We start from the raw sequence: 25,076 nt of genomic DNA, 5'->3' as shown, positions 1-25,076 counted from the left end.
AGCTTCCATCTCTGCTTTCTGGCGCGCAGCTTGAGCTTCCATCTCTGCTTTCTGGCGCGCAGCTTGAGCTTCCATCTCTGCTTTCTGGCGCGCAGCTTGAGCTTCCATCTCTGCTTTCTGGTGCGCAGCTTGAGCTTCCATCTCTGCTTTCTGACACGCAGCTTGAGCTTCCATCTCTGCTTTCTGACACGCAGCTTGAGCTTCCATCTCTGCTTTCTGACACGCAGCTTGAGCTTCCATCTCTGCTTTCTGGCATGCAGCTTGAGCTTCCATCTCTGCTTTCTGGCGTACAGCTTGAGCTTCCATCTCTGCTTTTTGGTGTGCAGCTTGAGCTTTGATTTCTGCTTTATATTGAGCAAAAGGTGACTGAATTTTAGAAGCTTCAGCATCTGCACAGTCTTTTGAGTTGTTGACTGAGCTTGATTGTAGGGATTAGGAAGATCTTGTGGAGTGTCGAGTAGATGCAGAGTGATAAGATCTGGATTTTTGAAGCTATGTTATACTCAATTCTGCCTTTGTATGCACCACTAAATTATGTGTCTTTCAAGATTGAGCTCCTCAAATCCCTTTAATTCTTCCAATGACATTTTACTGGTGTACCGCTTTAAGGAGATCAGTATATTTAACACAGTCTTTGATAACTCTCATAAGCAACATTCAATTTCTTGATAGCGCCCTTTAGTTGTAATGGCTCATGAGATTGTTGTGAGAGAGCAGACATGCATTTAACAGTATTACATACAGTAAGTCATTGAAAATAGACAGCAGTTCTTCCATATCAGCTTTGAGATTTTCGAATGCCCCATACACACGGTCAGATTTTTCTACGTAAAATGTGTGATTGGACTGTGTTGTTGGAAATTCCGATCATGTGTGGGCTCCATCTGACTTTTTCCATCCGATTTTCCGACACACAAAGTTTGAGAGCAGGATCTAAAATTTTCCAACAACAAAATCCGATTGTTTAAATTTCCGATCGTGTGTAGACAATTCCGACAGACAAAGTGCCACGCATGCTCAGAATAAACTAACAGACGAAATCTGTTGGCTACTGGCCAGTTTATACTCCTGACATATGCGTTTGATGTTATCTCATTCCGAACGATCAGATTTTCCGACAACTTTGTGCGACTGTGTGTATGCAAGACAATTTTGGCCCAAAATCCGTCAGAAAAAATCTGACGGATTTTGTGGTCAGAATGTCCAACCATGTGTATGGGGCATTACACTTTCAAGTGTGGTTTTGTTAAGCGTTTTTCTCTTTTGTTTGATTCAGGGTTTAATTCCTGATCTGGTAGGAGTTCTGATGATGGTTGTGTCTTAGTTTCCCCAGATTGCATATTAATTTGCTTAAACATTGTAAGAGGGTTAATAGTAAAGTCCTCCCAGCAGCAATGTATGATTTTGCTGTGCCTGAGTTCAGGTTTCCAAGGCTACAGTTACAGAAAGGTTTGCTTTGACTTTCTTATAAGATTTCATAGAGAAAAAGCCATATGCTAATGCATACAGTGGGATTGTATAAACTGTTTGTATGGCACAGTTGTATGAACATTCACAGCAGTAATATTGTCCTGTGGCTGATGACTGCTACGCTGAGATTTATTTGCAGACACATACAGGATTGTATAGTAATGGTTTCACTGTCTGTTAGCTCCTATTTCCAGTGACCATATAACATCTCATTGCTTAGCCAGAAATAGCAAGGATCCTATGAAAGACATTTCACTGATCTTTCTAATGATCTTTTGACTGTTCTGCCTCTCCAATCTAAGCATTGAAAGTGTGATCTCTGTAAGTTACAGTTGTGTTGAGATATCGATAACCCAATCTTAGCTGAATAAACAAACAGACAGCAACAATCCAGACTACATCTTGAAGACCTTGTGAAGCTTATTATATAAACTGAGGATCTTACAAGAATAAACATCAGATAGATCAAAAGATCATAATGTGATCCACTCTATGAGAAATGAGGCTGAGATGCATTACTGGGAGACTGAACAAAGGTTGGAGCTAACTATACATGATAAATCTGAGCTACAGTAAGGGGAGGAACCAGGGACAGAATAATATATATAACATTTAAAGGCATATCACTAAGCATGTGAAACATTACAAGAATTGTCTTTTATAGGAGTGACAGAGATTAGGGGATTATAGGATGAGTGCTCCTACCCCCTCTATCACTCATTGCCATCTTTCCAACACAAGAAGTACTGCACTTCCTTATTTAGTTCATGATTTAGTCATGAATAACAGCGGGGCTGAGCCCCATCAGAGGTCAGAGGGTGAGGAAATAATGAGAACTGTCTTATATATAAGTGACAGTGATGAGGGGATTATAGGACGAGTGTCCCCTCCCCCTCTGTCACTCATTGTCATCTTCCCAACACAAGAATTACTGCACTTCATTATTTAGTCCATGATTTAGTCATGAATAACAGCGGGGCTGAGCCCCACCAGAGGTCTGAGAGTGAGTAAGGGGGGAGAACAACCAATATGAAGACTGGACTGATCCTGAAGACCACCATCATTGGGTTATTGACTCTCCCTTATCACTTCCCGTTTAAGGTTCCAAAGTTTGAGGATGTTAACACATTTGTATCAATATGTAAAGGTCTATGCTCCAATCAAATCATCGGTTATAAAATGTCCAGCTGGTAGAAAATGGGTGTAACAAAAGAGAATTCATATTATGTCTATATATATAGCAGTGGATAGAGAGGAGAGAGCAGAAGTCAGGACTATGTAATGTACAACATATTGTATAAGATACAGCAGATAGGACTATATAGTATCAGAATTATGTAATGTACAACATAGAGTACATAGTGCAGGGGTCAAGAGTATGTAATGTACAATATGAATTTTAAAGTGTAAGGGTCAGGCAATCAGTGCTAGTCTAAATAGTCACATGAGACAAGTCGCAGAGGACCCGACCCACTCCCTCCCATCTCCTGAGACTGAACACATTGTCCAACAAATGATGGGGGCTCTAGGTGAAGCCTCCGTACTGCTCTCTCCTTTACAATAAAGTCTCCTCTTACCCGGTGATGTGAGGGGTGGCGGATTATCCATCATGACATCATTGTAGATATCCTTGTATCCTTCTAAATACTCCCAGTCCTTCATGGAGAAATAGATAGTGACATCCCGACATCTTATAGGAACCTGACACACACAATGATACAGTCACCATCCAGACACATCCCTTGTCTGTTACTGGATAATGTCCCAGAATTCCCAGCACCGCTCACCTCTCCTGTCAGCAGCTCCGTCATCTTCTTGGTGACTTCTAGAATCTTCTTTGTATTTCTCTATTCTATCAGGGAGGTGGAGGCAATGTGATGGGCATATGATCACTGGATGTCATAGGAGGAATACTCTAGATTTGAACACAGATAGTAAAATCAAACAATACTCCCAGAATCCTCCTCACCACTCCATTATAAAAAATGCAAATATATTTAAAGAAAAATCGAAGTTACATACCGGTAACGTTTTTTCCAGGAGTCTTTCAGGACAGCACACTTGGGAGACCTCGGCTCCTCCCTTCTCAGGAAACACCACCTCCGCCAGATCTTAAAAACCACTCCTTCCCTCCAGCCCTTCAGCTTTTGCACAAGCACCTCCGGCCAGACTAGGGAGACATAAGGATACATCATAAAAAATGACACATACCTGATGCTCTCATGTCCTAATGGTAACATCTTATTTTGGGTGGGTACCGGTGCTGTCCTGAAAGACTCCCTGAAAAAAATGTTACCGATAAGTAACTTCGATTTTCCCTCTTTCGTCTTTCAGGACAGCACACTTGAGAGGATAAGCAAGCACTTACCCTAGGGTGGGACTACTGCTTGTAGGACTTTACGTCCAAAGGCCTGGTCCTGGGCAGACAATAAGTCCAGTCTGTAGTGCTTAATGAAAGTCCTAAAACTTGACGACGTTGCTGCTCTGCAGATCTGCTCGGGTGTAGCATCAGCCCACTCTGCTTGTGACATTGCCATAGCCCTAGTGGAATGGGCCCTAATACCTTCCGGTACCTCCACCCCCTTTGCTATGTATGCCTGACAGATTGCCAACCTTATCCACCTGGCTATAGTATTTCTAGAGGCTATGGACCCCTTCCTAGCCCCGGAAAAAAGAGACAAAAAAAGAATCATACTTCCTGAATTTCTCCCTAATCTCCAGGAATTTTAACACACACCTTCTGACATCTAACTTGTGAAAGACATGCTCCTGTTCCCTCACAGGATTTGAACAAAAAGTGGTAAAACCAATTTTCTGACTTCTATGAAATTTTGAAGCTACCTTTTGCTAAAAGGGCGGATCGGTTTTAAAAAATAATCTGATCCAGAAAAACCTGAAGGAAAGACGCCCTCCTTGAGAGGGCTTCTAGCTCACTAACCCTTCTCGCGGTAGCGAATGCTACCAAAAAAACTGTCTTGAGGGTTAAAAATGTTACCATACAAGAACTGATAGGTTCAAAAGGATCCTCTGTAAGAGCCTGCAATACTAAAGATAGATCCCAAACTGGAAAGGGATGGAAACTGACTGGTCTCTGTCTACTTAAACCTTTAAAGAATGTGGAAACCCAAGGATTCACTGCCAGTTGCTGTTCAAGAAAAACACTTAAAGCAGAAACCTGTCCTTTAAGAGTACTGAGAGCCAGTCCCTAATCTGCCCCCCTCTGTAGGAACTCCAACACTGCCACTGGACTACGAACATTAAAGGAGCTCTCCGCACACCAAGAATTTAATTTTTTCCATACTTCAATTAAATCCTGCATGTCTCTTCCTTTCTAGAACTCTTTTGGAGAACCCCTTGTTTCTCAGCATCTCCTCTTCAGTAGCCAGGCTGCCAGACTCCACCTCTCCACCTGAGGGCAGCAGATTGGGCCTTGAAAGAGTAGGTCTTCCCTGACTAGAAGTATCCAAGGTGATTCCACCTCCAGCTTCTTTAGAACAGAAAACCAAGGCCTCCTGGGCCAGTGTGGAGCTATCAAGATTAGGGTCGTGTCCTCTAAGTGGAATTTCCTCAGAACTGCCGGCAATAGCACAGGAGGGGGAAAGGCATATCGCTTGGCAAAAGGCCATCTCCGAGAAAGAGCATCTCCTATTGCTCCGTCCCCCCGATTCAGAATATAGGAGTTTTTGCGTTTTCTCTTGACACAAAAAGATCCACACACGGGATCCCCCACTTCTGGACAATCATCTTGTAGATTCCCAGATTCAGGACCCAGTCGTTCTCTCCCAGGTTCCTTCTGCTAAGGAAGTCTACCTCTGATTTAGCGCTGCTTTCAGGTGTACTGCTGATAGAGAGAGCACTGTGACCTCTGCCCAGCTGAATATTGCTTCCATTAGAGAGCAAAGGGAACTGCTTCTTGTGCCCCCCTGTCAATTGATGTAAGCAACTGCTGAAAAATTGTCCGAACGGGCCTGAAGATGATGTCCCTGGAGTTCCTGCTGGAAAAACCTGAAAGCCAGGGAGATGGCTCTCAGTTCTCTCCAATTCAAGGACTTGCATCCTCAAACCTCCAGAATCCTTGGGCCAGACCTTTCTCCAGGTGTTCTCCCAACCCGTGCCGCTTGCGTCCGTTGAGACGACCTTGGACACTCTGTGTGTGGGGGAGGGGGCTGAGAACTGCAGTCTGTACCCCCTCCTTACAATGCCTAGTATAAATGGATTAGAGGTAACAGACTCCCATTTTTCTGAAAAAAGCCTCCAGTCTTCCTCCCACCAGGGTTAGCCTGTCATTGGGACTTTTGGGACTGCTCAGGAGGGCGAAAAATCACTCCCCCACGCCCTCTGCCCTTGTTGGTCCAGACTTTTTTCTGGGACTCTGTCCTTGGAGGGTTAAACTTCCTTTGCGGGCGAGTCTTCTTTTTAGATTTTTCCCCCACTTTTTCTTTTTATCTGCTGTTTGATCAAGGACAGCCTCCAAGTCTGGACTGAACAGTAAATCCCCTTTGAAGGGAATTCCACAAAGCTTGATATTTGAAACATTGTCCCCTTGTCATGTTTTTAACCAAAGTGCCCTTCTGGCTGAATTAGCCAAGGCAGAGGATCTAGCAGACATGCGGAGCGACTCTGCTGACGCATCTGCTATGTATGCGACTCCTTTTAAAAGCATTGGGAAGGAGGAAAGAATTGTTTCCTTTGCGGTCCCCACCTTAATATGAGCTTTTATATGAGTCAACCAATGCTCCATGTTACGTGCCACCACTGTGACAGCCATGGCAGGCTTAAGATTGCTTAAGAAGAATCCCAAGATATCTTGAGGAGAGAATCCATCCTCTTGTCAATAGGGTCTGCTAGCATACCTATATCTTCAAAGGCCCAATCTGTCTTTCTGGATACCTGAGAAAAGGCTGCATTCAGTCTAGGAGATTTGTTCCACACAGCAGCTTCCTCCTCTGAAAAAGGCAATCTGCGTTTCAATGCTCTAGAAAAGAAAGGCTTCCTCTCTGGGTCTCGCCATTCCTTCCTAATGGTGTCTACCAGAACCTCATGGAACGGGAAGACCCTTTCCTTCAGTTCTCCGAGACCTTCATACACCTGGTCATGGAGAGACCGGGATTTTTTCTCCTCTTGGATACCTAGTGTAGTGTGAATAGCTCCCAGGAGCTCTTCCACTTCCTCCAGGGAGAGCTTGTATCGGGAGGATCTGGTGGACTCACCATCCACATTCTCTCCCTCTGACTCTAAAGAGTCTGAGGATTCACTGTCAGGATATCCTCTAATGTCGTTCTGTTACCCCCAAGTAACCCTTCATTAGCAGAGGGACCTGCTAAGGGGCCAGGTGTGACATCTTGTTGCGCTGGCAGAGGACTAGCTGGGGGTTGCAGAGGCTGAACATTTTCAAACAAAGCCTTAAAAGATTGAAAAGTGCTGGAAAGCTCTTTAACAGAAGCCACCAGACCAGAAATTTGTTCTTCAGCATGATCCCTAACTAAGCCCCCAATGCAATTCCTGCATAACTCTTTCCCCCAGGATTCCCCTAACACACTTCTACATAAGGGGCACTTCTTCTTGGACCCCTTTGAGAGCTTAGATTTTTCCATGGACTTGTCCTGTAACAACAAAAAAACCCCACCAGCATCAGCCCCTACCAGCAAAAAAATCAACACCAGACCGACACCAGGAGTGCACCCCCCAGGAATGACCACCACCAGGGTCCCAGACGTGTAACTCCTCCCCTCCCACCAATGAGGGGGTTCACCCGTGGAGCTAAGTGGGAAAATAGTAAGGGAACTCCACCCTAGGGTTCCACTTACCGTAGAATGCAGTGGCGGCTGGTGAAGTTTTAGGATGGGGGGGCGCAAGACCCCGCCCATCCAGGGTTGGCCCCTCCCACTTCTCATAAGCCACACCCAGAAATTTCCAAGATTATAGTATGGAACTTGACAGATGTTTTTTGGTTGATCATACATGAGAACGGTCAAACTGGCATCTCTGGGATCAAAGGGGTGTTGACAGAGGCCATCTGATCAATTAAGCCTCTGAGGAGTGGCCATCAAGTTTATGACTGTATCATGGCCCTCCCTTACACACAGTTTTATATTAATATTCTATTAATAATAATATCGTTCGACATGTGCAAATTGCATTCTAAAAACCTGTAGATTATTGTTCAGCATTCAATTTTCTGTCCAGTAATACTAAACAAAGAGTATTTCGGTTGGGCCTGTGACCCAGGGTGACTGGATCGGACAGTGAGAGCTCCAGTACAGGTGGGAAAAGCAGGCAAACAGTACTACACTGCAGCCCTGATCACTGCTTTTCTGCCCAGCCGACATCAGAGCTTTCCTCTCTTCCGAATCTCACTCCTTGGGCAGACTGAAGATAACAGATGACAAATAGCAGACTGCTTTCTCTCCCCCTGTGAGGCCTGACCTGCTGTTCCTTCTAGACTGTACAATGCTGTGCTGTAATCCTGTGCTGACCCTTGCAGGGCATGTTTACTAAAGAGAAATGTCTTTGAATAGGTTATAACACACACACACACACACACACACACTGACACACACACACACCTTACCTGACTGTGTGCTCTCCGCAGCCGCTCCTCACACCGCTCTACTCGTCTTACTTCCTGTTTCCTCTCTCAGGTGAGATGGGAGAGAGAAGACAGGAAGTGACATCTGAGTCAACTCAGATGTCAATCAAACTGCCCGCCCGGCCGTAGTAACACATACTACAGCGCCGGGCGGAAGCTACTCAGCGCTTCAGAAAGCGCCCTGAGGCGGGCTAAACGCCCGCAAATGAAGCGCCACGCCTGCAATCTCATGATTGCATTGGCGTGGCGTTTCCCGGCGTGCAGTGTGACCGGCGCTCGAGCGCTTCCTTAAAGACCGTTTTTTTTTTTTTTTTTAAAGGGGCAGTTTTAAAACTTTTTTTTTTTTTTGACATTTTTATTTTTTTTTTTTTTTTTTTACCACACAGGGGGGGCGGCGCCCGGGCGCCCCCTATGGACGGGCCGCCACTGGTAGAATGGCTGGTGCTGGCATCACCTGGAACCGAACGGGAACCGTCAGTCTCGGACATCCCTTCGGCCAGAACGATCAGTTTGCCACAAAACTGTTCCTCTTAGCTGTTGCTACAGCCCGAATGGGGCACACACCAGCCTTCGCACCATTCGTTTTAGCGTCCCACGACTGGAACCAGAAGTCACGGGTGAACCAAAAGTGACCTCTCCTTTCGGAAAAGACGTCGCCCGTCATCTGACCCAGCCTTGCGCTCCATGCTGGCCTCACTAACGAGGGGGAGACTCGGACACTCCAGTAAACATCTTCCCTAGGCAGCACCAAAATGAACGTCCCAGGCCTCCGCTTTGCCCAAGGCAGGATGGGACGCGCCAAACACTGCAGGTAATGGACTCCTCAGCCCTGCTGCCGTGTATGAGAGACCTCAATCTCTCCGGACATCCCTTCGGCCAGAGCAATCAGTTCGCCTTCAGGATAACACCGGCCTCAGCCTCCCCAGCTGAATTAAGCCCAGGTTCCTAGCGATGTCTCCTTGCCGGAGGAAACACCAAAACTGAAGGGCTGGAGAGAAGGAGTGGTTTTTAAGATCTGGTGGAGGCGGTGTTTCCTGAGAAGGGAGGAGCTGAGGTCTCTCAAGTGTGCTGTCCTGAAAGACGAAAGAGGGAAAAAAATAATAGAATAAAGTAGGACTCTAATTGTGCCTCAGAGGAGTACAAATAATTGTAAGACAATATAATTATACAAAAATAAACTTTTTTTTTTCTAAAAAACTAAATAGTAAGATACATTACAGTCTTAATGATTCAATTTGAGTTCAGGGATGTGCTAGTTCCCAGAAGGTTATATAGAAAGTGGGCTACGCGTTTCACGGGTGATTCCTCTTCGTCAGGGCCTTGATGATAGCACGGATGTAAATGTTGTGTGAATTCTACAAACAGACTGTTGATGAATGTACCACATATCATATAATTAATGTAAATACATAATGATGCAATCAACACAGATATGTTAATCCATTTGTCTTTACTAAGTATGAGCCGCACCAGAACCTGCGAACAGACCTAAACTTTGTGTGAACTTTAGAACCCTATTAAAGTCTATGGGACTCGAACGTTCAAAATCAAAAGTGCTAATTTTAAAGGCTAATATGCAAGTTACTGTCCTAAAAAGTGTTTGGGGACCCGGGTCCTGCCCCAGGGGACATGGATCAATGCAAAAAAGTTTTAAACACGGTCGTTTTTTCAGGAGCAGTGATTTTAATTAGGAAAAAAAGTCTTTTAAAATCACTCACGGCTATATTGTCGGCTCCCCATAACACTCAATGAGTGTTCTCTGTATTATGGGAGCCGACAATTCATTCATTGATCTAAAAAAAAAAAAGCGTGGGGTTCCCCTAAATTGGATATTAACCGGTTCTCGACCAGCGCACGCCGATGTACGTCAGCAGAATGGCACGGGCAGGCATATTGGCGTCCAATCTTCAATGCCGCACTGCCATCGTGAGGTGACGCGCTTGTGTTCCGGTAGGGACCCCCGTGAGTCCGGTCGCGGGTCCCGCGGACACGATCGCCGCGGGCATACCCGCAATGGTCTCACGGGACGGCTGAATGGAGGAAATGCCGTGTAAACAGCATTTCTCCATTCTGCCTAGCAACTAGTGACGCTGATCTCTGCTCCATGTGATTGGAGCAGAGATCAGTGTTCACTAAATGAAAGCCCAACCCCCCCACAGTTAGTAACACGCCCCTAGGAACACTTAACCCCTACACTGCCACCCACTGGTTAACCCCTTCACTGCCAGTGCCATTTACACAGGAATCACTGCATTTATATAGCAGTGATTACTGTATAAATGACAATGGTCCCAAAAATGTGTCAAAAATGTCCGATGTGTCCGCCACAATGTCGCTGTCACAATAAAAATCGCTGATCGCCGCCATTAAAAAAAAGAATAATAAAAAATTATTAATAAAAATGCCATAAAACTATCCCTATTTTGTAAACGCTATAACTTTTGCGCAAACCAATCAATAAGCGCTTATTGCAATTTTTTTTACCAAAAATATGTAGAAGAATACGTATCGGCCTAAACTGAGGGAAAAAAAAATTTGGGGGGGAAATTTATATTTTTGGGGGATATTTATTATAACAAAAAGTAAAAAATAATGCATTTTTTTTAAAATTGTCGCTCTATTTTTGTTTATAGCGCAAAAAATAAAAACCGCAGGGGTGATCAAATACCACCAAAAGAAAGCTCTATTAGTGGGGAAAAAAGGACGTCAATGTTGTTTGGGAGCCACATCGCATGGCCGCGCAATTGTCAGTTAAATTGACGCAGTGCCGAATCGCTAAAAAGTGGTCTGGTCTTTGACCAGCAAAGTGATCCGGTCTGTAAGTGGTTAAGGGGAACCCCATGTCAAATTGAAAAAAAAAAAATTTGACGTGTGGTCCCCTAAAAATCCATACCAGACCCTTTATTCGAGCACACAACCTGGCAGGCCGCAGGTAAAGAGGGGGGACAAGAGAGCGCCCCCCCTCCTGAACCGTACCAGGCTACATGCCCTCAACATTGGGAGGATGCTTTGGGGGTCTGTGACCCCTCAAAGCACCATGTCCCCATGTTGATGGGGACAAGGGCCTCATCCCCACAATCCTGGCCGGTGGTTGTGGGGGTCTGCAGGCGGGGGGCTTATCAGAATCTGGAAGCCCCCTTTAACAAGGGGACCCCCAGATCCCACCCCCCTGTTTGAAATGGTAAGGGGGTACAAAATTACCCCTACCATTTCACAAAGAAATGGTTAAATAAGACAAACACACTTTTAAAAAAATAACGGAGGTTTCCGTTACATCAGAGGGGGCGGGGTCACCCATACGTCATTGGGGAACCCCTGGCTTCCCTCGCTAGCATCAGAGGGGGTGGGGTCAGGTGACGGGTGGCCCCGCCCTCCTAATATAAGAAACGTCAGGTGCTGGGATCCCCGCAGTGTCTCCTCAGTGGAGACAGAAGATGGATGCATGGATGGACTGCGCTGGACAAAAAAAAAATCACACGTCGCTGGATCAGATCAGCCATCGCTGGACCCCAGAGAGATGATCATCCGTCGCTGGATAGCAAGAGTGGATTACCACCGCTGGAATCTTTTTTTTTTATTTTTAATAAAGGAATTTTTCAAAGGGTGTTTGTCTTATTTAACCATTTTTTACACTTTCTTTGTGAAATGGTAGGGGTACTTTTGTACCCCCTTAAACGGGGGGCAGGATCTGGGGGTCCCCTTGTTAAAGGGGGCTTCCAGATTATGATAAGCCCCCCGCCTGCAGACCCCCACAACCACCGGCCAGGGTTGTGGGGATGAGGCCCTTGTCCCCATCAACATGGGGACATGGTGCTTTGAGGGGTCACAGACCCCCAAAGCATCCTCCCAATGTTGAGGGCATGTGGTCTGGTACGGTTCAGGAGGGGGGGTGCTCTCGTCCCCCCCTCTTTTCCTGTGGCCTGCCAGGTTGCGTGCTCGGATAAAGGGTCTGGTATGGATATTTAGGGGGACCCCACGTCAATTTTTTTTTAAATTTGACGCGGGGTCCCGCTTAATAGTCATACCAGACCTGAAGGGCTTGGTAATTGAATTTAGGGGAACCCCACGCTTTAAAAAAAATTTTTTTTATCAATGAATGAATTGTCGGCTCCCATAATACACTGAGAGCACTCATTGAGTGTTATGGGAGCCGACAATTCATTATAGCCGCAAGTGATTTTAAAATACTTTTTTCCTGCAGAAATGACACTTTGTGCAGGGACAGTTCTAAGCACGGGAAACATGCGCCCCTTAACAGGCATACTATAGACACCCCGCAGGTACCACATTTAAAGGAATATTAAACTTTTATTGTTTCACTTTAATCATTATTAAAATCACTGCTCCTGAAAAAACGGCCGTTTTTAAAACTTTTTTTTGCATTGATACATGTCCCCTGGGGCAGGAACCGGGTCCCCAAACACTTTTTTAGGACAATAACTTGCATATTAGCCTTTAAAATGAGCACTTTATATTTCTCCCATAGACTTGTACAGGGTGTTCTGGCTTTTGAATTTGCCGCGAACACCCCAAATTGTTCACTGTTCGCTGAACAGGCAAACAGGCAATGTTCGAGTCGAACTCAAAGCTCATTCCTATTCTTTACATACACTTATATCAGAAAATATAAACATTGGTGGACTCCCCCACGAAATGAGTAGGCCATTTTCGATATAACCTGCTGGGAACTAGCACATCCCTGAACTCAAATTGAATGTATCTTAAATTTAGTTATTTTAGAAAATAAAAATTAGTTCATTTTTGTATAATTATATTGTCTTTCAATTTTTTGTACTCCTTTGAGGCACATTTAGAGTCCCACTTTATTCTATTATTTTTAAAAAATATATTTACATATACTCTCTGGGATGGTGCCTCTGTAGGAGTATTGGTGTTCCACGCCCACCCCACCCCTACACATCCATTATAATAAAGCCCCATTTCAGGCTGAGGTATAATTTACCCACACAGGACCCACCCACTATGTAGGATAAAAGCTTGTTGCAGGTATTCTTATGCCATTACATACAATGCAGGACCAACAGTCCCACTTTGCAAGTGCCAAGGGTCACATCCTAAGAGCTTCAGAAAAAAAAGCCAGATGGAGGGACATTGGGAGGAGGAGCTGTGAGGTCAGTGTGATGTCATAAGACATATAGACTCTGGATGGAGGGACATTGGGAGGAGGAGCTGTGAGGTCAGTGTGATGTCATAGGACATATAGACTCTGGATGGAGGGACATTGGGAGGAGGAGTTGTGAGGTCAGTGTGATGTCATAGTACATATAGACTCTAAATGGAGGAACATTGGGAGGAGGAGCTGTGGGGTCAGTGTGATGTCATAGGACATATAGACTCTGGATGGAGGGACATTGGGAGGATGAGCTGTGAGGTCAGTGTGATGTCATAGTACATATAGACTCTGAATGGAGGAACATTGGGAGGAGGAGCTGTGGGGTCAGTGTGATGTCATAGGACATATAGACTCTGGATGGAGGGACATTTGGATGGGGAGATTTGAGGGGTCTTCTATATGAGGCTCCTGTGCAAAGCAAATCATTGTTCCTGGGTGTGTCCTTCCTCTCCTAAACTGAAGAGTGAACTTTGACCTTTACCATACAGAAATCTGTCAGGAATCTGCAAAATTAAGCTCTCATGTGATCAGGTGAAGTGCGGAGGAATGGAATGTAAATAGCAGACAATTTTCCCAGAGCTCCTTATGGTGGGGATGGATTTTGCTGCGCACTGGTGCCAAGTTTCCACCCTAGGGTTGTCACCTGTCCAGTTTTCTTCCGGACAGTCCAGTTTTTCAATGATGTGTTCAGTTTTCCATCTTCCTCAGACCCGGACACATTATTCACACCGGACTGCACCGGGAGTGAAGAATCTGATCGCCATCTGATGTGTGTCTTCCCTCCCAACAGCAGCCTGTTTCAGAACGGCAAAGTGTCAGTGGATCAAAGCCCCCCAACCCCCCTCCTTCTCCGCTCTGTTAACACACACATGGAGGAGGAGGGGGACGCGCTGAACGAGGTCTGTACAAAGTTTTCTATGCTCTGTAGATGGACAGGGAGGAGGGGAGAGTGGCTGGGAAGGAGAAAAATGTAAAAATGTGTAGTGATTGGGGAGTTAAGAGGATATGTGTTGGGGGTTGCACTTTGGCAAATCAGACCCCCAAGCGCCCCCCAGCACATATCAGACCCCCCCAAGCGCACCCCCATAAAATATCTGACCCCCCTTGCACTAACTCTCTCCTCTCTTAAAGTGCCCCCCAGAACATATCTGTCCCCCCACCCCCATCTTGCACTAGCCCATTTCCCTCCCAAAGGACCCCATCACATATTAGACCCCCAAGGTGCCCCCCAGCACAACATATCTAACCCCCACCTTCTTGCACTCACCCTCTCCCCTCACAAAACACTCCCCAGCACATATCTGACCCCCCTGAACCATCCCCTCTCCCCTCACAAAGCACCCCCTCAGCACATATCTAACCCAGGGGCGGATCCAGGGGGGAGGCAACGGGTCAATTGCCCCCCCCCGAGAATACCGGCAGGCTGGTTCCGCGGGTCCAATCGCGGCCGGTTCCGTGGGTACCAGCGGGCCGGTTCCACGGGTCCAATCGCGGCCGGTTCCGCGGGTACCCGCGCGGCCGGTTCCGCAGGTACCCGCGCTGAGTGGACGGTGAGGGGGGGGGGGCAGCTGGGCGGCTTAGGAGGGCTGCTGGCCAATCAGGAAGGCAGCAGGCAGGGGAGCAGGGAGATGACATCATCTCTCACTGCCCTGCATCCCTCCAGTTCCGCCCTCACTGTGTAGGAAGCTGTGTGCAGCAGAGAGATTGCATCATCTCCCTGCTGCCTATCTTCACTCTGGGACCCAACAAAAGACCACCTTAGCAGAAAAGTGACACAGTAGGTGACAATCCGCAATGTGTGGCAAGCTACGTGGCAAGTGGCAATCCGCACTGTGTGGCAGACTACGTGGCAAGTGGCAATCCACAATGTGTGGCAGACTACGTGGCATGTGCAATCCGCAATGTGTGGCAGGTGACGTGGCAAGTGACAATCCGCAATATGTGGCAGGTGACGTGGCAAGTGACAATCCGCAATGTGTGGCAGGCTACGTGGCAAGTGGCAATCCGCAATGTGTGGCAGGCAACGTGGCAAGTGACAATCCGCAATGTGTGGCAGGTGACGTGGCAAGTGGCAATCCGCAATGTGTGGCAGGCTACGTGGCAAGTGGCAATCCGCAATGTGCGGCAGGCAACGTGGCAAGTGACAATCCGCAATGTGTGGCAGGTGACGTGGCAATCCGCAATGTGTGGCAGGCTACGTGGCAAGTGGCAATCCGCAATATGTGGCAGGCAACGTGGCAAGTGACAATCCGCAATGTGTGGCAGGTGACGTGGCAAGTGGCAATCCGCAATGTGTGGCAGGCAACGTGGCAAGTAACAATCCGCAAGGTGTGGCAGGTGACGTGGCAAGTGACAATCCCCAATGTGTGGCAGGTGACGTGGCAAGTGACAATCCGCAATGTGTGGCAGGCTACGTGGCAAGTGGCAATCCGCAGTGTGGCAGGCAACGTGGCAAGTGACAATTCGCAATGTGTGGCAGGTGACGTTGCAAGTGGCAATCCGCAATGTGTGGCAGGCTACGTGGCAAGTGGCAATCCGCAATGTGTGGCAGGCGACGTGGCAAGTGACAATCCGCAATGTGTGGCAGGTGACGTGGCAATCCGCAATGTGTGGCAGGCTACGTGGCAAGTGGCAATCCGCAATATGTGGCAGGCAACGTGGCAAGTGGCAATCCGCAATGTGTGGCAGGCAACGTGGCAAGTGACAATCCGCAATATGTGGCAGGTGACGTGGCAAGTGACAATCCCCAATGTGTGGCAGGTGACGTGGCAAGTGGCAATACGCAATGTGTGGCAGGCAACGTGGCAAGTGACAATCCGCAATATGTGGCAGGTGACGGGGCAAGTGGCAATCCGCAATGTGTGGCAGGCTACATGGCAATCTGCATCTGGTGGCAGGCGACGTGGCAAGTGACAATCCGCAATGTGTGGCAGGTGACGTGGCAAGTGACAATCCGCAATGTGTGGCAGGCTACGTTGCAAGTGGCAATCCGCAATGTGTGGCAGGCTACGTGGCAAGTGACAATCCGCAATGTGTGGCAGGTGACGTGGCAAGTAACAATCAGCATTTGGTGACAAGTGACGTGGCAAGTGACAATCCACATTTGGTGGCAGGCGACATGGCAAGTGACATCCATAGGGCTCCCACTGATTCTGCATTATGGTGAGTTGAACCATTTAATTTTATATTACAATGTATTAATAGAAATAATGCGCTTCAATCATCCTGACACCATAACAACCATGGTGCAGTAATGATTGAAGCGCAAATACCAGCCATTTCCCATATAAATTGCCCCCAAAAAAACATATTTTATAGCAGTGCCCCTCCCGAAATTAGACTCTGGATCCGCCCCTGATCTAACCCCCACCCCCTCACACTAGCCCTCTCCCCTCACAAAGCACCCCCAGCACATATCTGACCCCCTTGCACTAACCCTCTCCTCTCTTAAAGCGTCCCCCCAGCACATATCTGACCCCCCCCACCCCCATCTTGCACAAGCCCTCTCCACTCCCAAAGCACCTCAGCACATATTAGACCCCTAAGCACATATCCAACCCCCTTGCGCTAGCCCTCTCCACTCACAAAACACCCCCGAAGCACATATCAGACCCCCAAGTAACCCCCAGCACATATCCAACCCACCCTTGCACTAGCACTCTACCCTCTTAAAGTGCCCCCAGCACATATCAGATCCCCAAGCACCCCAGCACATATCTGACCCCTGCATTTTGTGCATTATTTATTTCTGCCCCCACTTTCCATGCAGAGCACTCACAATTTGGCCATATGCACCGTTCACCATGGCGGGCTAGTCACCCCACAATACTGCTCTCTTTCGGGCCACCAAAAGTGTCATAGGTCCTTTACAATCTTATAGTGTATACGCAAAAAAAATGCCACGACTAAAGTGTTCAGGTTTGACTTGAAGAAAAGGTGGCAAACCTATTCCACCACACCCCCCCCCCCCCAGGGTCACTGCAGGTTTAGAGAAAATCTGTGTAAGAGGATATGGAGGATCTAGGATGGAGGAGGACCTGGGGGTCTTAGTAGATGATCAGCAATGGCATGCAATGCCAAGCTGCTGCTAACAAAGCAAACAGAATATTGGCATTAAAAAGGGATCAAATCCAGAGATAAAACGATAATTCTCCCCTCTACAAGACTCTGGTCCGGCCGCACCTGGAGTATACTGTCCAGTTCTGGGCACCAGTCCTCAGGAAGGATGTACTGGAAATGGAGAGACTACAAAGAAGGGCAACAAAGCTAATAAAGGGTCTGGAGGATATTAGTTATGAGGAAAGGTTGTGAGCTCTGAACTTATTCTCTCTGGAGAAGAGACGCTTGAGAGGGGATATGATTTCATTATATAAATACCGGACTGGTGACCCCACAATATATAAATACCGGACTGGTGACCCCACAATATATAAATACCGGACTGGTGACCCCACAATATATAAATACCGAACTGGTGACCCCACAATAGGGAGAAAACTTTTTCATGGAAGGGAGTTTAACAAGACACGTGGCCACTCATTAAAATGAGAAGTAAAGAGGTTTAACCTTAAACTACGTAGAGGGTTCTTTACTGTAAGAGCGGCAAGGATGTGGAATTCCCTTCCACAGGCGGTGGTCTCAGCGGGGGGCAACGATAGTTTCAAGAAACTATTAGATAATCACCTGAATGACCACAACATACAGGATATACAATGTAATACTGACATATAATCACACACATAGGTTGGACTTGTGTCTTTTTTCAACCTCACCTACTATGTAACTATATGAGGAGAGATGAGGAGGAGATCCAAGAATCAGGAAAAAGGTCAGGACAAGCAACAGACGAGCGCATCCAAGAGATGAAGCCGGGGTCACTACACAGAAAATCAATCCAAGGAAACAACAGGCAGGACGAGGAATAGCAAGAAGGAGCTCAGAGACAAATGAGAATATTGCTCAGCCAATGGGAGATGATCTCAGCATGACTTACATAATGAAGGAGATGAGGGGGAGGGGAGGAAGTCACTTATGGTGACCATAGAGACATGGAAATTCAGCTGGTTCAGCAGGGATCGGTCACATTTCCATCCATGTGTGGTCACTGCCGGATAAAAGTCACTCCATCAGCGGCTGCAGCCAATAGCTTCATCACTGATCTGTGTATTCTGAGAGCGGAGGAGCGCCCCCCATTGTCAGAATACAATAGTGCAGCGGGGAGGATTCTCCCATCCCCCTCCAATGTGTGGATGGGGAAATCACTTCAGTTTTTTCCTCTAATCCCGCTGGATGAACGATAAAACTGAACCATGTATGGCCAGCTATGGAAGGAAGATATGAGACATTTCCTGATCTGTAAAGCTGAGGACCAGGAAATGTCTCACTGTCTCTGATTAGCGCTGTGCAGTGTCGGCTTCCTGGCGGGATCAGGAATGTGGGATTTCCAACACACCGGAGGAGCCCATAACTATTCATCATCAACTGATCCCCCTGAAGAGGGTAATCTACATATTACCTCCTCTGCCACCAGATCCTGCAAGGTGTCCTCTAACACATGGAACTTCCTCTCTCTAGCTGACTTTACTTCCTGTTGTTCCTCATATCACTTCCTGTTTGTATTCCATAGAGACTTCCTGTCTGAGTAGAAGTGAGATCGCCACCTTGTGGAGATCAGGGGAACATTCATTTATAAAGTGCTAGGGGCGCAAATAATATTCTCTGTGGATCTACTGCTTCCACTTTACACCTACTTCACTGATCTTATTGTGTTTATCAATAAATTAAGTAAACTGATCCATGTGCAAATTCATACACAACATAAAGTACTTTGTGCTCAGGATGATGTTCCCTGCAGATCTCCTGCCTCCCACTTTGCATCCACTTCTTTAATCTTATATTTGCTGCTATAATAAATAAACTGAAAATCTGTGCAAATTCATGTCAATATTTTGTGCTCAACATAGTGTTCTCTGCAAGTCCACTGCTTCCACTTTGCAACTATTTAAATAAACTGATTTTGCTAAAAAAAATCCAAAAATCAATAAAAATCACCAGTAATGGGGCGCCCTCACCATCACGTGTGTAAGAGGGGAAAGAAGGCGTGGCTACACTACAGCTGCCACAGTTTGGGGCACCGAGAACTTTACACCTTATCAACTTTTCATTGATTGGTGGATTTTTTTTGAGCTAAATAGTATAATAATAATAAGAAGAAGAAGTTAATTGAAGTAGATGCAAAGTGGAAGCGGTGGACTTGCAAAGAACACTATATTGAGCACAAAATATTATATGATTACATGAACTTGCACAGATTTTTAGTTTATTTTATATAGCAGCAAATATTATAAGATGAATGAAGTAGGTGCAAAGTGGAAGCAGTGGATCTGCAGTGAACAGCATCTTGAGCACAAAGCCCTTTATGTTGTATATGAATTTGCACATGGATCAGTTTACTTCATTTATTGATAAACACCATAAGATCAGTGAAGTAGGTGTAAAGTGGAAGCAGTAGATCTGCAGAGAATATTATTTGAGCCCCTAGCACTTTATATATGAATGTCTCCACATATTTTAGTGTATTTGTGATGATTTATGTACACACACAATAGGACAGCGCTGTGACACATAATGCTCTTCTAGTTGATAAAGGGAATACTTACCTTTGTTACAGCAGCAGTCCGGTATAAGTTATTTCTGTAGGTATTTGAGTTGTTACACATAGCGCGGGTTTTATTCTATTTATATTGGGGACATAATTGCCCAAATCTGGGGATCAGGAGCCATTTCCACCCTTTACTCTCGGCTGGGGATCTTTGTATCCATATAACAGATGTTCTACATGACTAAATCTGACATCAATTTTACTGCAAAATCAAAGGGGCCAAAATGCCTCCCCCCGAGCAGTAATATATTTCTACCCCCCTTGGTGGGAGTGGAGATGACCCATCTATAAGGATATACAGTACATACACGCAGGGCCGCTGTTAGAAATCATGGGGCCCCATACAGCCTACCTGACGGGGCCCCATTGACCCCGCCCACAACCCATCCTGGCTCCGCCCATAACCCCACCCCTGCCTCCACGCTGTCAGGGCAGGAGGCAGGAGCTGGAACATTTAACATTTACAGCGCCCCACCAATCATAACTGCATCTGAATGGGAGAGATGTCAGTGTTTTGACATCTGTGCCCATTCAGTTTGTGTCTTCATACGGAGCTTTCAATCAGGTCTGCATGAAAAAGGACCTAATTGCAAAGCTTGGGTGAAAGGTTATGAAAGGAGAGTGGTTTGGGGGTGGTAAAAATGCAGCTTGGCTATGTATTTTTACTGTCCCTTCCCCCATCACATGTGTAAAAGTAGCATCTCACTATGTGCTCATGGTCAGGGCCGCTGATAGGGCAGTACAACCAGCCCTGTTGTACCGGGCCCGGCCAGCAGGGGGGGCCCGAGCAGCTTTTAACTTCTAGCAAAAAAAAAAAAAAAAAAAAATAACTATATTAACCTGCACCCACTTGATTACTAACATATATAAGGAATATATATTCATTTCCTGGGCCCCATCAGGTTACCAGAGGGGCCCAGGAGGTGAAAGCAGAAGAGGGACTTTTTTTCTATTTTCGGGTGCAGGGATACAATGCTGTGCCGCATGCTGTTCTCAGTATACCTGCACAAACTAAAGTTCTTCCTGCTCACTGTATGCCTCTCCGGCGGATGGATATTACTGTTATACGGCTCCCTTCATCCAGTAAGTGCTGCAGCTTGAGGGACTTATCACTGGGACGGCTGAGACAGACAGAGCAGCAGGAGTAATCTGGACAATGGCAGTGGTGCACAGGCAAGCAGTCCCCTGCACACACACACACACACACACTGACAGGTCACACTATTGTAGCATGTGCAGTCCCTAGACTCTGTGTGCTCATGGTTATTATCATTATGATGATCAGAGCACAGCAGGTGCTGTGTGGCTCTGTCAGTGTAACATGACTGTGTGGTGCTGACTTTGTTATGGCTGTGCTGAGTTATAGTCTGTAACACACAGTACAGTCATATATCAGGAAAGTCAGCACCACACAGTCATGTTACACTGACAGAGCCATACAGCACCTACTGTGCCCTGATCATCATAATGATAATAACCATGAGCACACAGAGTCTAGGGACTGCACATGCTACAATAGTGTGACCTGTCAGTGTGTGTGTGTGTGTGTGTGTGTGCAGGGGACTGCTTGCCTGTGCACCACTGCCATTTTCCAGATTACTCCTGCTGCTCTGTCTGTCTCAGCCGTCCCAGTGATAAGTCCCTCAAGCTGCAGCACTTACTGGATGAAGGGAGCCGTATAACAGTAATATCCATCCGCCGGAGAGGCATACAGTGAGCAGGAAGAACTTTAGTTTGTGCAGGTATACTGAGAACAGCATGCGGCACAGCATTGTATCCCTGCACCCGAAAATAGAAAAAAAGTCCCTCTTCTGCTTTCACCTCCTGGGCCCCTCTGGTAACCTGATGGGGCCCAGGAAATGAATATATATTCCTTATATATGTTAGTAATCAAGTGGGTGCAGGTTAATATAGTTATTTTTTTTTTTTTTTTTTTTTTAAGCTAGAAGTTAAAAGCTGCTCGGGCCCCCCCTGCTGGCCGGGCCCGGTACAACAGGGCTGGTTGTACTGCCCTATCAGCGGCCCTGCATACACGCACAGCACAAGGCCGGGTTCACACTACCAGACATTTCTCAGGGCTGCAGTTCCTCTGATCTCCACAAGATGGTGATCTCACTACTACCCAGACAGGAAGTCTCTAGGGAAGACAGGAAGTGATGTCAGGTACAGACAGGAAGTTCCGGGTGAGAGGTGAGTCGGGAGGAAGTAGACAGAAGACATTGCTGGAAGACGCAGCAGAGGAGGTAATAAGATCTTATTTTCTATTTACACCCAGTAAATGTCCGTCCTCTTCCTCCATAGTCACTGTGACGTCTTTTATCTCCAGCAGATGATGATACACACATATATAGTGTAGGAACCTAGATTAACCCCTTCAGGGGGATCAGTTGATGATGAATATATCTTCCTTTCAAATCTGGCCATACATGGTTCAGTTTTATCGTTCATCCAGCGGGATGAGAGGAAAAATCTGAAGTGATTCCCACATCCACACATTGGAGGGGGATGGGGGAATCCTCCCCGCTGCACTATTGTATTCTGACAATGGGGGGCGCTCCTCCGCTCTCAGAATACACAGATCAGTGATGAAGCTATTGGCTGCAGCCGCTGATGGAGTGACTTTTATCCGGCAGTGACCACACATGGATGGAAATGTGACCGATCCCTGCTGAACCAGCTGAATTTCCATGTCTTTATGGTCACCATAAGTGACTTCCTCCCCTCCCCCTCATCTCCTTCATTATGTAAGTCATGCTGAGATCATCTCCCATTGGCTGAGCAATATTCTCATTTGTCTCTGAGCTCCTTCTTGCTATTCCTCGTCCTGCCTGTTGTTTCCTTGGATTGATTTTCTGTGTAGTGACCCCGGCTTCATCTCTTGGATGCGCTCGTCTGTTGCTTGTCCTGACCTTTATCCTGATTCCTGGATCTCCTCCTCATCTCACACCCAACATAGAGAATGGAATTTGTGATCCAGGAGGCCAGATTTTACGAGACTCCCGGACCCCAAGAATCATAGTGGCCACTAAACTGTCCAGATTAAATATTTCCCCACTGGGGACCATAGTGTTTAACCACTTCAGCCCGGAAGAATTTACCCCCCTTAATGACCAGGCCATTTTTTGCGATTCGGCACTGCGCTGCTTTAACTGACAGTTGCGCAGTCATGCGACGTTGTACCCAAACATAATTGATGTCCTTTTTTCCCCACAAATAGAATTTTATTTTGGTGGTATTTGATCACCTCTGCGCCTTTTTTATATTTTTTTCACAAAGAGCGACAATTTTGAAAAAACAAAACATTTTTCTTTTACTTTTTGCTATAATACATATCCCCAAAAAATATAAAAAACCAATGTATTCCTCAGTTTAGGCCGATATGTATTCTTCTACATAGTTTTGGTAAAAAAAAAATATATTATATTATATTATATTATATATATATATATATATATATATATATATATATATATATATATATATATATATATATATATATATATGGGATAGATTTCAGGACCTTTTATTTATTTTTTATTGATTTTACTACTAATGGCGGCGATCTGCAATTTCTGATGGGACTGCAAGATTGCGGCGGACAAATCTGACCCCAAATGACACTTGTTGGGGAGCAGTGACATTATTACGTTGATCAGAGCTATAAAAATGTACTGATCGATGTGAAAATGACATTGGCATGTAAGGGGTTAACACTAGGGGGTGATCAAGGGGTTAATATAAAGTGTATAATAACAATCTAAAAGTGCAACAATTATAACAAATAAAAATGATAAAGAAACGTTGACAGCTGCTGTGACACTCGCAGTGATCCCCCACACACATTTTACACAGTTCTATTCCCTGTACCTGTCTGGGTTTCCTCCCACACTACAAAGACATGTTGTTATTAGATGCTGTCTAAATTGGTCCTAGTGTATGAATGTGAGTTGGGGACATTAGATTGTAAGCTCCTTGAGGGTAGGGACCGATGTGAATGTACAATGTATATGTAAAGCGCTGCGTAAATTGATGGCGCTATATAAGCACCTTAAGTAATAATAATAAATAATAGTGCAGCACAGTATAACCTATATATCATTTTTTGAAACACCAATAAATAAAATGGAAATAACTAAATGCAATATTCCCTACAGTGTATTCTTATATACGTAATTAAAAGCACAGTGCAAGCAGTCCATATATATAAGATTTCATGTGCTCTATAACATCAGTGTTTTTTTTTTTTTAACATATTTTTATTAATCAAAAAGGAAAAATTTTTGACAATGCATATCAGTCGAACAGTAAGACAATATCATGGTAAAGAGATATATACGAGAGAATATACCACAAAACAAAAGAAGGGGAGTATTACACCCCGACGACCCGAAGGGTCACGATATCATGCGGTTTAGTCTTTAATAAAGAGGAAAGTGAAGAAGGAAGATGAGAAGAAGGGGAGAAAGAGAAGAAAAGAAAGAAGAGAATAGAGTAGGGGGGGGGAAGAGGGGATGAGGAACGGTACCCAGGGAGGCAAGGACCCTCTCACATTCACATTGCGGAAGGGTAGCGAGGAAAACATGGAGAGGAGAAACAGTATCATCTAAACACAAGACCCCTACATGTAGGACGGTAGAAGAGCACTAGTACTAGTACAAGCAGAAACCTGAGTCGAGGAAGGGTCATGGAGATGCAGAGGGGGGAGTAAAGGGTTGCATGTCCTCCAGTGCAGACGAGACAGGGTCGAACATATCCTGTGGTAGTTGAGCCAATAATAGAGCGGAGTCCTGTGAAGGAGAAGAGTTGGTGTGTGAGGACGTCAGCTTGAGTTTCCCCAAGGTGTTGCCGATATTGCGGTGTAGGTACCAGCTTGTATAGCGAAAGGGATGAACAAGGGAATTAATCTCCTCCGAGTTAAAGGATTGCTCGATATAGTCCCTCCATCTGGCAAAGAAGCGAGGAGTGGAAACAAAGTGGGATGAGATAACATCAAGACGTTCTATGTGGAACAGCGAGAGGAGGGTTTGTTTAACGCCCGTTAGACTCGGTGGAGTTGTGGAAATCCAGCAATTCATAATAGTCCTGCGAGCTGCCAACAGGCAGAGGTGAGTCCAATGGGTAAGGGTAGCCGGACAAGGAGAGTTTAGCGACAGAGGTGGAGGGTCACAGCTGAACAGGCAGGTCAGCGGGTCCTTAGGCACAGGTGTCTTGGTAATGTGTCG

At 45.9% G+C, this 25,076-nt stretch overlaps 3 protein-coding genes and 1 long non-coding RNA gene across 5 annotated transcripts in view; 3 read left to right on the top strand and 1 right to left on the bottom strand.

Moving 5' to 3' along the window:
- LOC143989636 (uncharacterized) overlaps nt 1-25,076 on the top strand; it is a 353,768-nt gene that overhangs the window by 109,722 nt on the left and 218,970 nt on the right. The gene's annotated exons all lie outside the window — the stretch shown is intronic.
- The window catches only part of LOC143989712 (uncharacterized), a 111,602-nt gene that overhangs the window by 37,170 nt on the left and 49,356 nt on the right, over nt 1-25,076 (top strand). The gene's annotated exons all lie outside the window — the stretch shown is intronic.
- Nucleotides 1-25,076, top strand: part of LOC143989726 (uncharacterized) — a 71,034-nt gene that overhangs the window by 34,464 nt on the left and 11,494 nt on the right. Inside the window, exon 1 of one of the 2 annotated variants that reach the window (XM_077489998.1) lies at nt 22,044-22,097. The exons of the other annotated variant lie outside the window; for it this stretch is intronic. The gene's annotated coding sequence lies outside the window, so the exon portion shown is untranslated. Of the gene's footprint in view, nt 1-22,043; nt 22,098-25,076 lie in introns of those variants that run through there. 2 annotated transcript variants of the gene reach the window in all.
- Nucleotides 3,048-18,823, bottom strand: LOC143989941 (uncharacterized). The gene is made up of 3 exons (XR_013277103.1): nt 18,709-18,823; nt 3,258-3,385; nt 3,048-3,171 (listed from the first exon to the last, which is right to left on the bottom strand). It is a non-coding gene; the product is annotated as an uncharacterized LOC143989941 (long non-coding RNA).

The sequence above is a fragment of the Lithobates pipiens genome, unplaced genomic scaffold (genome assembly GCF_037356315.1).
Source record: "Lithobates pipiens isolate NorthernLeopardFrog02 unplaced genomic scaffold, aLitPip1_a1.2 Scaffold_18, whole genome shotgun sequence".
Classification (NCBI taxonomy): domain Eukaryota; kingdom Metazoa; phylum Chordata; class Amphibia; order Anura; family Ranidae; genus Lithobates; species Lithobates pipiens.
The sequence above is the reverse complement of the archived record's forward strand: the minus strand, read 5'-3'. Positions and strand labels throughout refer to the sequence as shown.